At 36.2% G+C, this 13,730-nt stretch overlaps 1 pseudogene; it reads right to left on the bottom strand.

Moving 5' to 3' along the window:
* Window positions 1-11,042: 11,042 nt before the first annotated feature.
* On the bottom strand, window positions 11,043-13,422 carry LOC120119400 (annotated as a pseudogene).
* Window positions 13,423-13,730: the final 308 nt, after the last annotated feature.

Raw genomic sequence — 13,730 nt, 5'->3', positions numbered from 1 at the left:
CTGAAATAGATCTTTGTAGTAAAGGCTAATTGACTTTCGAAAAGCTCATAGAAACCGAGGATCGACCAGAAACCTATCCAACCTTACAAAAGTCGAAGACTCCTTATTATTGCTCCAAATAAAACTACCTCCAACCAAATGAAGATCGTTCAGACTAGTTTGATGAATAAACTCACTGAACACTCTCACTAAAAACCCATTCTGAGGACCACTCAATTTCTCTTTCTTGGATAGATACGCGATAAAATAGCCCCTAAATAGGTCAGACATACTAATTAAACCACAAAAGAGAGAATATCACTAAAAATGCCTTATTTTCTGTGTCTATTGATGGTCCATACACATTTATAAAACAAAACTGACTCGAATATCCCTTCAGTTCGCCAATAATAGCCATATGCCTATTGTGCAAAAATTTAGAGTGCAGATTAAACACCTCATTATCCCATAATGCGATTAGACTTCTCATTATCCTTTTTGTAGAAGACCATGCATAACCTCGTAACATATTTCCTCCAAGCCTTCTAACAACAACTGGCTTCACTACACCTAATTTTGATTCTTGAATAAATAAAAAAGATGGCTTCTTTACCAATATCAAATTCCTCACTGCTCTTGCTTTCTCCTTCATTCCAAGACCCCTTATGTTCTACGATATTATAACTAACTTTGACATTATAATTTAAATAAAAGAATACATTTACACACGGGGCCTTAATTCTCTTCCCCAATACCCCTCACAATAACTTTTTTAACCAAGGCTTTTTTTTCTCCCCGTAATGTGATACCCAATAAATTACTAACATTCCAAATAGCATTCGCCTCATCCTTCTCCTCCGACCTTCGTGTGGAACTGATCTTCATCTTCTTCAAGATTTTTCCCCACTGAACCCACCCTCTTTGCTTCTTCTCTATTTTCTTCCTATTTAACATATTATATACCCTATTGAGGAAGATATATTCCAGCCAATCTACTGTTTCATTTTTTCCATGGATGCGAAGTGACTTCGATGATGAAGAGTTTCCTCTAATGATATCCATATAACGATGGCTCTGTAATCCACCTTTTGGCTCCAATTCCTTTCCAAATAGATCATTATTTTGTTTAGTACCATTTTCGCCGCTATTTTTAAAATTATTGGCACTTAATTCAACGAATTCACTTCCAACCATATCTGCAGCCCTTTGAGTACAACCCCTCTTATTGTTCTCCATTCCAGATCCACATAGGGATGTGTTTAAAACTTGTCCAGTAGGATAAATCTATAATTGGGAGTGATGGGTTATTCTGAAGAATTCGATTCGGTCTGCTCACTTATGTCCTCCCTCAAACCCAAACCCATATATTCATCATAAGTCTTCACCCTGTACCGAGGAGCTCTGTCCCCCCTTCATTAAGACGATCATTTTCACTCTCCGGCAGTAATGATTGTTGTCTCACAACATCATCTTCGATACCAACAATTCTCCCCACCTCAAGCCACGTGTCCACCTTGTTTGTATTCTCCTCTATTGACTATTCATTATCTTTTTCACCCATCACCATCCTAGCGTCGTCCAAGTCTTCAGTCGATGAATCCTCAAACCATCCATCTTCTGAATTACCTTCTGACATATTCTTCAGGGCCTCTTTGTTTAGATTCGTTCTCAGAAAAGATTGTGCATGGCCTCCCTATTATTGCTGAACTTCTAGCACTATTTTCTTCTTTTCGTTTTCAATGTTGGTATCTCGATACGATTTTGGTACGAGGGAGTTTTTAACAAGACTCTTTTTTTATAAAAGATTTTAAAACAAATAAATTATCAATAAAAATAAAAAATATTTATATTAGGTAATAATTTTAAATTTTTAAGAAAGATTACTCCATCATATGCCATCATCATTTGCAAACGTATAGTAGTCAACCCACCTACAAACTCTATTTATACTCACTCCAATTTCTTCTTTGTTGTCTCCAACGCATTCACTTGTTTACCTATATACTTTATGTTGTAAACCCAACAAACAATGCACAAAATCACCCAAAACCATACACAAAACACAAGTCTTCAAACCTCTGATGTCTTCTTCAATAGACAGTCTTCTTCAACATCCTCTTTATTCTTATTTTTATTCATGGAAACCCAACAAAATAAATTTCACAAGAATAAACAATATCATTTACTTAGCATTGCACTCTCCTTCGCTTCTCCATTTCCCAAAACAACACTCCCAAACAACCCACCACAAACAACAGCCGTATTGGAACTTCCTTCAAAGAGTTGCATCCACGACGCTTGACATGGCAGAAAACGTTTTGCTCTCACTCGAGCTTCACCACCCACTTCCTAAAACGGTTGACCCACGCGTTCATATCACCAAAAACTTCACTCCGATTCCGGAACAACCCTTCAAGTAATTTCTTCCCGTCACTGGCACCATCTCTTTCTGCATCAACGGCGTTTACCTCCGCAATGGCGCTAACCCTTTTGTTGATGAAAGAAATGAGATTGTGATGATTTTTGGAAATTAACGCCTTTTGTTTGATTGAAGAGTCACACACAGTTGTTCAATGAAAGAGAAAATGAAAATATATGAGTTGAAGAAGATGATGAACAATTGTTAAAGATAGAATGAGTGTGTTTGTGTGTTTCTGTCTTCTCCAACTTTGCATGGTGTAATGTTGGTTGTAATGTTTGTGTGAGGCTAAGATGATGATGGTTATTTTTAGGTTGGAAGAGTAAATAGATTTGATTGTCAGATAATAGATTTAATTGATCAAAATTTATGAAATTCTGGAGAATTTTAAAATCTTTAAAGTTTGATAGATAAAGAAATGACATCGAATATACTACTTACGAAAGAGAATAGAAAGAGATACAATAAAACTAAAAATGAGATGGCGTAGTAAAAGGTGTGGGGATGACTGAGAACAATGGCCGCAAAATCAATAGTCGGTTGGTGTTTGACGAAATGTCCCATCGAAAATCACAGGAAAAAAGAAGTGTCTTCTCTTTTTTCCATGACACGATTCATGAGCAAGGCAGCACCATAGCGACGCACACGTCCCTGTGACTACAAACAGACAACTTCTTCTACCCCCAAAAAACAGAGAAAAATGAAAACAATACGTTTATGGGGAAAAACTATGTACTTTGACGGATTGGATGATGTAAACTTCTACTACTACTACTATTTTTATATTGTTTTAATTTATTAATTACTCTCGATTTAATTAATCTTTTTCAAAAAAAATTCTCCAAGTACATTTATAGAAAAAATTACCCATATTATAATTTTATAAATAATGCATAAAAAATATGTGAATGAATAAACAAAAGGCAATTCTTTATCTGGTGTGCCATTATTTAAGAACTAATTGTAAAGTTAAAAGGGCGTAAGCACCACCCAAATTGAAATTAACAAAGGGTGGTGGGCATCAGCTTGGTTTTCAAAGGGGGGCTTGGGGTTTTTCAACAATGTTTGGCATCGAATGGTGCTTATTTCAAAGGTTGGAAATTTTGGTTGAATTTGGTAATGGTTAAATCATACATTTAGCCATTGTATTTTAGGATATTTACAAGATTAAGTCATTAAGCTTCAACTATAAATACCCTAGCTCATTTAGCTTCAAAACCATCCCAAAATCATTTCTTTCTCCCAATACTAGAGAGTTTTCTTGTGAGTAGTCAATGTTTTGTAAACACCTGTAAATTTTCTCTCTTAATAAAAGATTTACAGCAGTCTGGAGACGTAAGCAAATTGGTTAAACTCTGTTATCAATTTCGGGTATTATTTTTCCGCTTTTATTTTGCATTCTCACTAATCTGGTTATAGGGAAATTACTTGTTCTCGTTTATTTTCCCAACAACTGGTAATCAGAGCTTTTGGTTGTGAATTTTGTCAACTTTTTGCGAGGTTAGTATTCATTATTATTCACGTGAATAGTGAATTTTATGAATAGTAAAATTTTGTCGACGATACAAATTTGTCAACGGATGTGTTCTAATACATGGTGGTTCGCAAGAATTGTCAGAAACGATCCAAATGAAGCCAGATTTAAGTGGGAGCGACGGCTGCAGACGAAGGGAATATGAAAATTGAGAAGTTTGATGGCACGGACTTTGGCTTTTGGAAGATGCAAATTGAAGATTTTCTGTACCGGAAAAATTTATATCAACCTCTCTCAGGAAAGAAACCAGAGGGCATGAAGAATGATGACTGGGCTCTTCTCGACAGACAAGACCTCAGAGTTATCCGACTGACGTTGTCCCAAAATTTTGCTTTCAACATAGCAAAGGAAAAGACCATGAAGGGTCTTATGGTGGCTCTCTCCAGTATGTATGAGAAGCCATCGGCCTCAAACAAAGTTCATTTGATGAGGTGATTATTCAATTTACAAATGGCGGAAGGGGCATCTGTGTCTCAACACCTAAATGAACTCAACACAATTACAACCCAGTTGAGTTTCGTGAAAATTGAATTCAATGATGAAGTTAGAGCTTTAATTCTCTTATCATCTCAACCACACAGTTGGAATGCTACTGTTACAGCAGTTAGTAGCTCGTCGGGAAACAACAAATTAAAATTCGACGATGTTCGGGATCTGGTATTGAGTGAAGAAATTCGACGGAGAGAATTGGGTGAAGCATCAAGCTCCTCAGCCTTGCACACGGAGTCAGAGGGAGAACTTCATGAAGAAATTCAAATCGTGGCAGATCAAAATCTAGAAGGGGAAAATCAAGAACAGGAAAGAAAGTTTTTACCTGTTATAATTGTGGTAAGAAGGGTCACTTTAAAAGAAATTGCCGAGTACCGAAGAAAGATACCGATGCACAGGAATCTGCCAACAAGATAAAGGAGATAGGTGATGCCATGATTTTAAGCGTCAACAGTCCGATTGAATCATGGATCTTGGAGTCAGAGGCATCTTTCCACTCCACCCCGTGCCAAGAAATCATGGAGAACTATGTCAATGGTGATTTTGGGAAGGTTCATTTAGTTGATGATGAAACTTTGAAGATCATCAGAAAAAGATACATCTGATTAAAGTTGCCAAACCAGACCACCTGGAAGCTGAAAGGAGTGAGACATATTCATGGCCTCAAAAGAAATTTAATTTCTGTTTGACAACTTGATGGAGAAGGATATAGTACAACCTTTTCAAGCTGTGAATGGAAGATTACCAAAGGTGCACTCGTCATTGCTCGTGGTAAGAAGACTGGTACTCTCTATGTAACCTCAAACTTAGAGAATATCATTGATGCAGCAGATGCTGATGGAAAATCAAACATATGGCACCATAGGCTTGGTCATATGAGCGAGAAAGGGATGAAGACACTTTTGTTAAAAGAGAAGTTATCGGATCTAAAGAATGTAAATGTCGGATTATGTGAAGATTGCATATTTAGCAAACAAAAGAAAGTTAGTTTTACAAAGATTGACAAGACACCCAAGGCAAAAAAGTTAGAGTTGGTTCATATTGATGTATATGGACCATCTCCAGTTTCATCTCTTGCAGGCTCACTATATTATGTCACATTCATCGATGATTCTACGAGGAAGGTGTGGGTTTATTTCTGAAGAAGAATCAGAAGTCTTTGATACCTTCAGAAAATAGAAGATTATGGTGGAAAATGAGACTGGTTTGAAAGTCAAGCGGTTGGGGTCTAATAATGGAGGAGAATACATAAATAGTAGATTCAGATATTTCTGCGCAAATAATGGGATCAAGATGGAGACAATAATTTCCATGACACCACAACATAATGGCGTAGTAGAGCGTATGAACATAACTCTGAATGAACGTGCCAGAACCATGAGGATACATGTCGGATTGCCCAAATTTCTATGGGCCGAAGCTATCAACACTGCAGCTTACCTGATCAACCGTGGGCCCTCAGTTCCCTTGGATGGTGGAATACCAGAGGAAGTTTGGAGCAAGAAAGAAATAAACCTTTCACACTTAAGAGTGTTTGGTTGTATTTCTTATGTACACATAAATTCTGCTGAAAGAATTAAACTTGACGCCAAGTTCAACAAATGTGTCTTTGTTGGTTATGGTGGTGATGAGTTTGGTTACTGGTTTTGGGACTACGAAAATCGAAAAATCATCAGAAGCATAGATGTCATTTTCAATGAGAATGTGATGTACAAAGACAAGACAACCATAGAATCAAGTAGCTCCAATACTGGAGCTGAAACAAAGGAATTTGCTGAGTTTGAGGAGATTTTCTGAAATGATGTTCAGATCAGACCAGAAGTAGTTCAAGAAGAACCAGAGACACCAGAACTAAGACGCTCCTCCAGAATTCCTAAACCAACCTAGCGTTATTCACCTTCTTGCACTACTTGTTGCTGACTGACAATGGTGAACCAGAGTACTATGATTAAGCAATGCAGGTGAAGGATTCAGTCAAGTGGGAGTCTTCCATGAAAGATGAGATGGACTCGCTTATGTCAAATCAGATGTGAGAATTAGCTTAATTACCACCAGACAAGAAAGCACTTCATAACAAGTGGATTTACGGGATCAAAGAAGAGCACGATGGGAGCAAATGTTATAAAGCAAGATTGGTTGTCAAAGGTTTTCAGCAAAAAGAAGGTATTGACTACAATGAAATTTTCTGTCCATTCGTGAAATTGTCTACAATCAGACTGGTGTTGAAAATTGTAGCTGCAGAGAATCTACATCTTGAGTAGTTAGATGTGAAGATAGTTTTCCTTCATAGTGATTTGGAGGAAGAAATCTATATGAGGCAGCCAAAAGGCTTTATAAAGGCAGACAAGAAAAACCTGGTATGCAGGTTGAAGAAGAGCTTGTATGGTTTAAAACAAGCTCCTAGACAGTCGTACAAGAAGTTCGATAGCTTCATGAGTAGTAGTGGTTTTACCAGATGCCAAGCAGATCATTGTTGCTACATCAAGATGTTCGACAACATCTTCATTATTTTATTGTTGTATGTTGATGACATGTTTGTTGCAGGTTCAGACATACAAGAGATTATAAACTTGAAACAAAAATTGTCGTAGCAGTTTGCAATGAAAGAACTGGGCGCTGCAAACAGATTCTTGGAATGAGGATCAAGAGAGACACAAAGTCGGGGACTTTGATGTTATCACAGGCTGAGTACATTAATAAAGTACTCTCCAGGTTCAACATGCAAGATGTTAAACCAGTAAACACACCTTTAGGTGTTCATTTTAGACTCTTCAAAGAACAGTCACCAAAGACGGAGAAAGAACGTGCACACATGGTGAAAGTGTCGTATGCCTCAGCAATTAGAAGTCTGATGTATGCCATGGTTTGTATCAGACCAGATATTTCTCATGCAGTGGGAGCTGTTAGCAGGTACATGAATAATCCGGGCAAGGTACACTATAAAACAACCAAATAGATCCTCAGATATATGCGGGGTACCACAAACAAAGAACTTTGTTTCAAAGGTGGAGATACGATACTGACAGGTTATGTAGATGCTGACTTAGCCGGAAATGTCGACATCAGAAGAAGCACTACAGGGTATGTCTATACTCTAGGAGGAACTGCAGTGAGTTGGGTTTCTCAACTACAGAAGATTGTTGCTCTCTCCACAACTGAAGCAGAATATGTCGCTGTTACGGAAGCCAACAAGGAGACGGTATGGCTCCAAAGTTTCTTGGAAGAGTTAGGCAAGAAACAAGAAAACAATGTCTTGTATTGCGATAGTCAAAGTGCTATCTATCTAGCAAAGAATCCGTCTTTTCATTCCAGGATGAAACACATACAATTGCGATATCATTTTATCCGGTCTCTTCTGGAAGATGAGATTTTGAAACTTGAAAAGATTAGTGGAGTTCAAAATTCGGCAGATATGTTAACAAAGACGGTGACTACGGACAAACTGAAGTTGTGTTCAGCTTCAGTTGGCATGCTAGAGTAACGAGAACATAAATGCTGCTACATCGATTGATATGTGAAGACAGATTAAAATCAGTCTTTAAGTGAAAGATTATAAAGTCAAAGGGGGTGGGCACCGCCCAAATTGAAATTAGCAAAGGGTGGTGGGCATCGGCTTGGTTTTCAAATGGGGGCTTGGGTTTTTTCAACAATGTTTGGCACCGAATGGTGCTTATTTCAAAGGTTGGAAATTTTGGTTGAATTTGGTAATGGTTAAATCATACATTTAGCCATTGTATTTTAAGGTATTTACAAGATTAAGTCCTTAAGCTTCAACTATAAATACCCTAGCTCATTTAGCTTCAAAATCATCCCAAAATCATTTCTTTCTCCCAATACTAGAGAGTGTTTTTGTGAGTAGTGAGTGTTTTGTAAACACCTATAAATTTTCTCTTGGTAAAAGATATGCAGCAGTCCGAAGACGTAAGCAAATTGGCTAAACTCCGTTATCAATTTCGGGTATTATTTTTCCGCTTTTATTTCGCATTCTCACTAATCTGGTTATAGGGAAATTACTTGTTCTCGTTTATTTTCCCAACACTAATCACCAAATTATATCTCACAATCAATCTTAATTTACTATCATGTGTTATTAGTTAATATTTAAATAAGTAAATAACAACTTAACGGTAGATAAAATAACAATGTTATGTTCTTTTGAATTCGTTTTAATCAATTGTCAAAGCATATATCCTACAAACGCAGTTAAACACATGAGTATATGACCTCTAGAGAGAATAACATGCTCTTTTACCACTGAAGCTTCTTAATGGGTTCAATAACATTGTTATATTATATGGTGTAATTTCAAAATTAACTATATGAGCATTAATTAGATTACATTTAAAGATTATAATTGAACTCAATTAATTGAATAATTAATTAATCTTTTGAATGAGGCATGCAAGCACTCAGAGTGGCCACCCTTGCTCTCTCCACTTCCATTGGATAAATTTATAAATCCAAGCCAGCTTTCCATTGAGTTCTAAGGATAACTAAAAGAAACTAGAAAAAGAAACCTTAATCATACCTACAAACTTCCCTTAAGGCTTAGGTAGTCGTAGTGGTGGGCACTTTCCTAACATTTTTAAAGTAACCCAAATGTGCCTTTCTTGAGGTCGGTCAAATATTTTTACTATATTATATTTAACCCTCCACAATTAACTTAATTAGTCTCCCGTTTTGATGATGACGTTACATAAATTCTCACTACATCTTTGTATATATAAAAATTTATCTTAAACTCATTAAATAAATCGGTGATTAAATAAAATATTATTCTCTTTAGAGATCTTAGATTCGAGCAATTGTGTTTATAAGACATATATGTTATCAATTATTAAAAAAATTATTTTAAATAGATACTACATTATAATCACCTTAATCTATTAAAAGAACTTTAATAAACTCTAACCGGCAAGCTTGAAAGAAAAAAATGAAAACGTTACATGCATTCATCGAGCCGTCTATTGGCAACTGGTTTTATTTCTCATGTCTTCCAGGTGGGTAGATTTGACACCAAATCAAGAAAATAAAGATTGTCAGCCTCTCTAATGAATGCAGTTCAAGACCACCGGCTACTTTACTGAAAAAATATAGTCATTTATGGGATCTAGAATGATTTTATGTTAAGAGACGAAAATAAATTATTAATAAAAAATTATGAATTATATAAGAATTTAAAATTTTTAGGAGTACGACAGTCCTAATTCTCCTTTAATTGTTATCTGATTATTCATGCAACAGTTTGCTTTCAATGTTCCTAGGCTCGTCATTTTATTGTGCCAGGACCGGTGGTCAGCAATGCCTCGGCACATGCTTGTTTGAGTCCACTAACCAATTCACATGCATTAAACCACACGGTTAAACATCTCAGCTGATGGAAAAGAATATAATAGTCCAGCTTTTGTGGCAATGGTAATGGCAGGATAGCAACTAAACCATCCTTTCAAAACAATCCCAAAGAAAAGAAATACAATTCTCAACATTTTCAAGTAATTATGGACTAAGGAAGGGCTAATAGTTTATAAGATGCTACTACAAATTATCTTATCAGTCGAATTCCAATCATTCACAAGAAATTTACCTCAGTCTACAAATTAAAGTATTTTTCTGTAGTCTGGCACGATTATAAGGTAATATTTGTTCATTATCCATTTTAATCATTGATAAGGTACACATACACTGCAGACCAAAGACGTAGCTGCTCAAAATCAGAATCTTACGGGGAATAATAAGAGGAGCCAACAATTATAAGTATGGTATAGCTTCTGCTTTTAACAAAAACTCTACAACGGCCCAAGATTAGTTTTCTGGTCTCCGAGATGAATACTCTTTTGCTCATGACAAAACTCTTCTAGGACTTTAATCCTGATCTTTCTGCCAACACACAATAACCTTATCACGACACCTATAGCTATGTCAGACCACCAGGATGAATTTTAATCTACATTCTAAAGCAGGTATGGGCGGAGGGGGCAGCCGGGTTATTCTCTGAAAATTTTAAATTATCATATATTTTAGATATTTTCTTTCTATTTTCTATTAATAATTTATTTTCGCCTCTTAAAATTTTATAAGTTCGCCTCATAACATAAAATCATGCATTCATCTATGAAGCAATAGATCATACCTAGTATAATAAGTTTAACAAGAAATGATAATTGACAAACAGATAAAATTTCATTGAATTTACTTTCATCCATAGCAAAGCAAATCATACCTTTCTGTGCAACAATGGTATGACTCCAGATGCAAACCCCGAGGTTGTTAGCATATTATGTGCCAAATCTTCCATTTCCAGGTAGCCAAGTCCTTTTGGGAGCTTGGTGCAAAAGCTGATTTGACAGCAGCTACAAGGTGATTAACTTTAAACATAAATAAAAGCAATGGAAACTGAAAATTTTAAAGATAATAATAGAAAGATATTAAAAAAGTTAAATTCTTTTGCCATACCACATTAATAGGGAAAAATTACATGGCTTTGTCTCATAAATAAGTGTTTAGTAATGACACAGTGCAACTGGAAGTAGAGTTATTTTCCAGAATTCTAACTGTAACTATTGCTTAAATTGATGGAAATTTGAAAGTTTGAACTGACAAAATTGATGGCTAACGGAAATTAGAGAGAAAATACAAAGTGACAATAGAACTTCAACTATGGCATCACTATTTCTGCAATCAAACTACTGGCAGAGATGCTCAACAGCCGTCACAATCTGGGCAGGTTGAACTACAGTCCATTCCTCCAATGTTCCAGCATATGGTGTAGGCACATCCTGTGAAGATAAGCACATAATTGGGGCATCCAAATAATCATTGAAATTCTCAGTGATGGCAGCCGTCAAGCTAGCACCAATACCACAAGTTCGCATGCACTCCTCCACAATTAGAACACGATGTGTCTTCTTAACTGAGTTACCAATAGTGTAAAGATCAAACGGTTTCAAAGACCTAATATCAATTACTTCAGGATCATACCCCTTGTTCACCAAAGTTTTTGCTGCCTGCATCACATGGTACCTCATCCTTGAATACGTTAGAATAGTGACGTGTTCTCCAGGCCTTACCATCTCAGCTTCCTCAAGATTACAGATATAATCCTCATCTGGGATTCTCTCCTTGAGGTTGTAAAGCAAAACATGCTCAAAAAGTATAACAGGGTTCTCACTTCGGATTGCAGCCTTTATTAGTCCCTTAGCATTGTAAGGGGTTGAGCATGCAACCATTTGAATTCCAGGTATTGACTGAAAATGGGACTCAAGACGTTGAGAGTGTTCAGCACCTAGCTGACGTCCGACACCACCAGGTCCACGAATGACTATTGGTATGGTAAACTGGCCACCAGATGTATAATGAAGCATACCACAGTTGTTGGAGATCTGATTAAAAGCAAGGAGGAGAAATCCCATGTTCATACCCTCAACAACTGGACTCGGACCAGTCATAGAAGCTCCAATCCCCATCCCAGTGAAGGAATTCTCTGCAATAGGGGTGTCAAGAACCCTAAGGTCCCCATACTTCTTAGCCAGTTCTTTGGTCACTTTGTATGAACCTCCATAGTGACCCACATCTTCACCCATGACACATACATGGGGGTCTCTCTCCATTTCTTCTTCCAATCCCTCTCGTAGAGCTTCAAAAAGTAAAAGCTCATGCCTGGGATACAATACAGATCTAGTTAAATATATCACTATAATATTTTTCATAATATAACAAAACAAAAGAGATGATTGTGACAAGTATGAATATTAAAAAAATTGACTATCTCCATCACAACAAAGAAAAAGAGAGACATACACATAAAAGCATGCATTCATACACCCACTCAAATGACACCCTTTTCATTTAACATTAGACATGCATGTACATGGTGACCAGTTGATGACAGTAGATAGATTGAAATGCCTTGGTCATAATTATAATAAAAGAAAGTGTTTCTCAAAACAAAGTCCTGAACTGAAAAGAAAACTATAAACCAATTACACCTAGTGATACAGAAATAAATTCGTTCGTGAAAGACTGTACTGATGTTAGAAAGAGGTGAATGCCTGAATGGTATCAAATGCATGAACTGAAAAAAGGACTAAGCCAACTACAACATAGTGATAGGACAAACAAATTCATTTGTGAAAGGCTTCACTTATGTTATAAAGTAGTGAAAACCTCAAAGGTATCAAATGATTGAACATTACACCATAATATGAGGTCAAAGACTTGGTTAAGCATGCATCTCAAACAAGAAACATGTGATTAAACACAACTAATGCAAAAATAGAGTCAAAGCCTGTCAATGAATAACTACGATAAGTTATAAACAAAATCAAGAACAGTGAACAAACATAGATGCTAATAATATAGTACTAATATCCTCATCTTTCATATTTCCACGATATTTGAGCAATTGAGTACAATGTTACACTAAACAACTTACTTTTTTTCTTTTACTTTCTTAAATCTCGTTTACAACAAAATTTGAGCAATTGAGTACAATGTCACACTAATTCGTAAGTTAATCCAAACTCTGGAATTGAAAATAAAATAATTATCCTGGTTTCGAAGCTGCAGAGCTATCAGCTTTGGTCTGAAAAAATCAAAATACAATTAAATTTAGTAACATAATAAAAAATAAAACGTAAAACGTAAAAAAACGAAGGGAAGAAAAGAAAAGAAAAAGAGAATCATTACTGCAACTGCATTGGCAACCAACTGTTTAGCCCTTCGACCTTTAGAGTTCAAATCCAAGTTCAAGCTACCATCAGATCTGACCACCACAGAGCACGGCGCTTTCCTCACTGGATCAGTTCAATGTTTCAAAAACAAAATTAAAAGCAATTAAAAGAAATGAAAATCGAAAAGAAAAAGGTAAAGTGCAACGAACCGAAGAAGGATCTACGCGGAGAAGCAAGAAACTTCTTGGAAACGAAAGAATTGGAAGGTGATGATGATAAAGCAGCAGCAGCCCAACTCCTTGGAAGATGGCAGCCATTGGATTTGCAGTGAAGAAAGTTCAAAAAAATTAAAATACAAATGAAATTTAGTTTCAAAGGAATGGAAATAAATTAAAGAGTAGAGTGGAATTTATCCGAGAAATTTGGAAAGAAGGGGGAGGGGGTGGAAGAATCGGCGGGACCTTTTTATTATGTTCGGCGATTTATTTGGAGAGAAACGACCACATGTTAAAAGCGCCTTGTTTACATCGACGATTCTTTGTTTTAGGTTGGGTAAATTGTATCTCTCATTAAATTATATTCTCTCCCCTATTTTGTTTACCCAACTTTTAATTTGTTCATTGAATTTTACAGATTGAAT

This window comes from Hibiscus syriacus, unplaced genomic scaffold, assembly GCF_006381635.1.
Source record: "Hibiscus syriacus cultivar Baekdansim isolate YM2019G1 unplaced genomic scaffold, ASM638163v2 tig00110332_pilon, whole genome shotgun sequence".
Lineage (NCBI taxonomy): Eukaryota > Viridiplantae > Streptophyta > Magnoliopsida > Malvales > Malvaceae > Hibiscus > Hibiscus syriacus.
The sequence above is the reverse complement of the archived record's forward strand: the minus strand, read 5'-3'. Positions and strand labels throughout refer to the sequence as shown.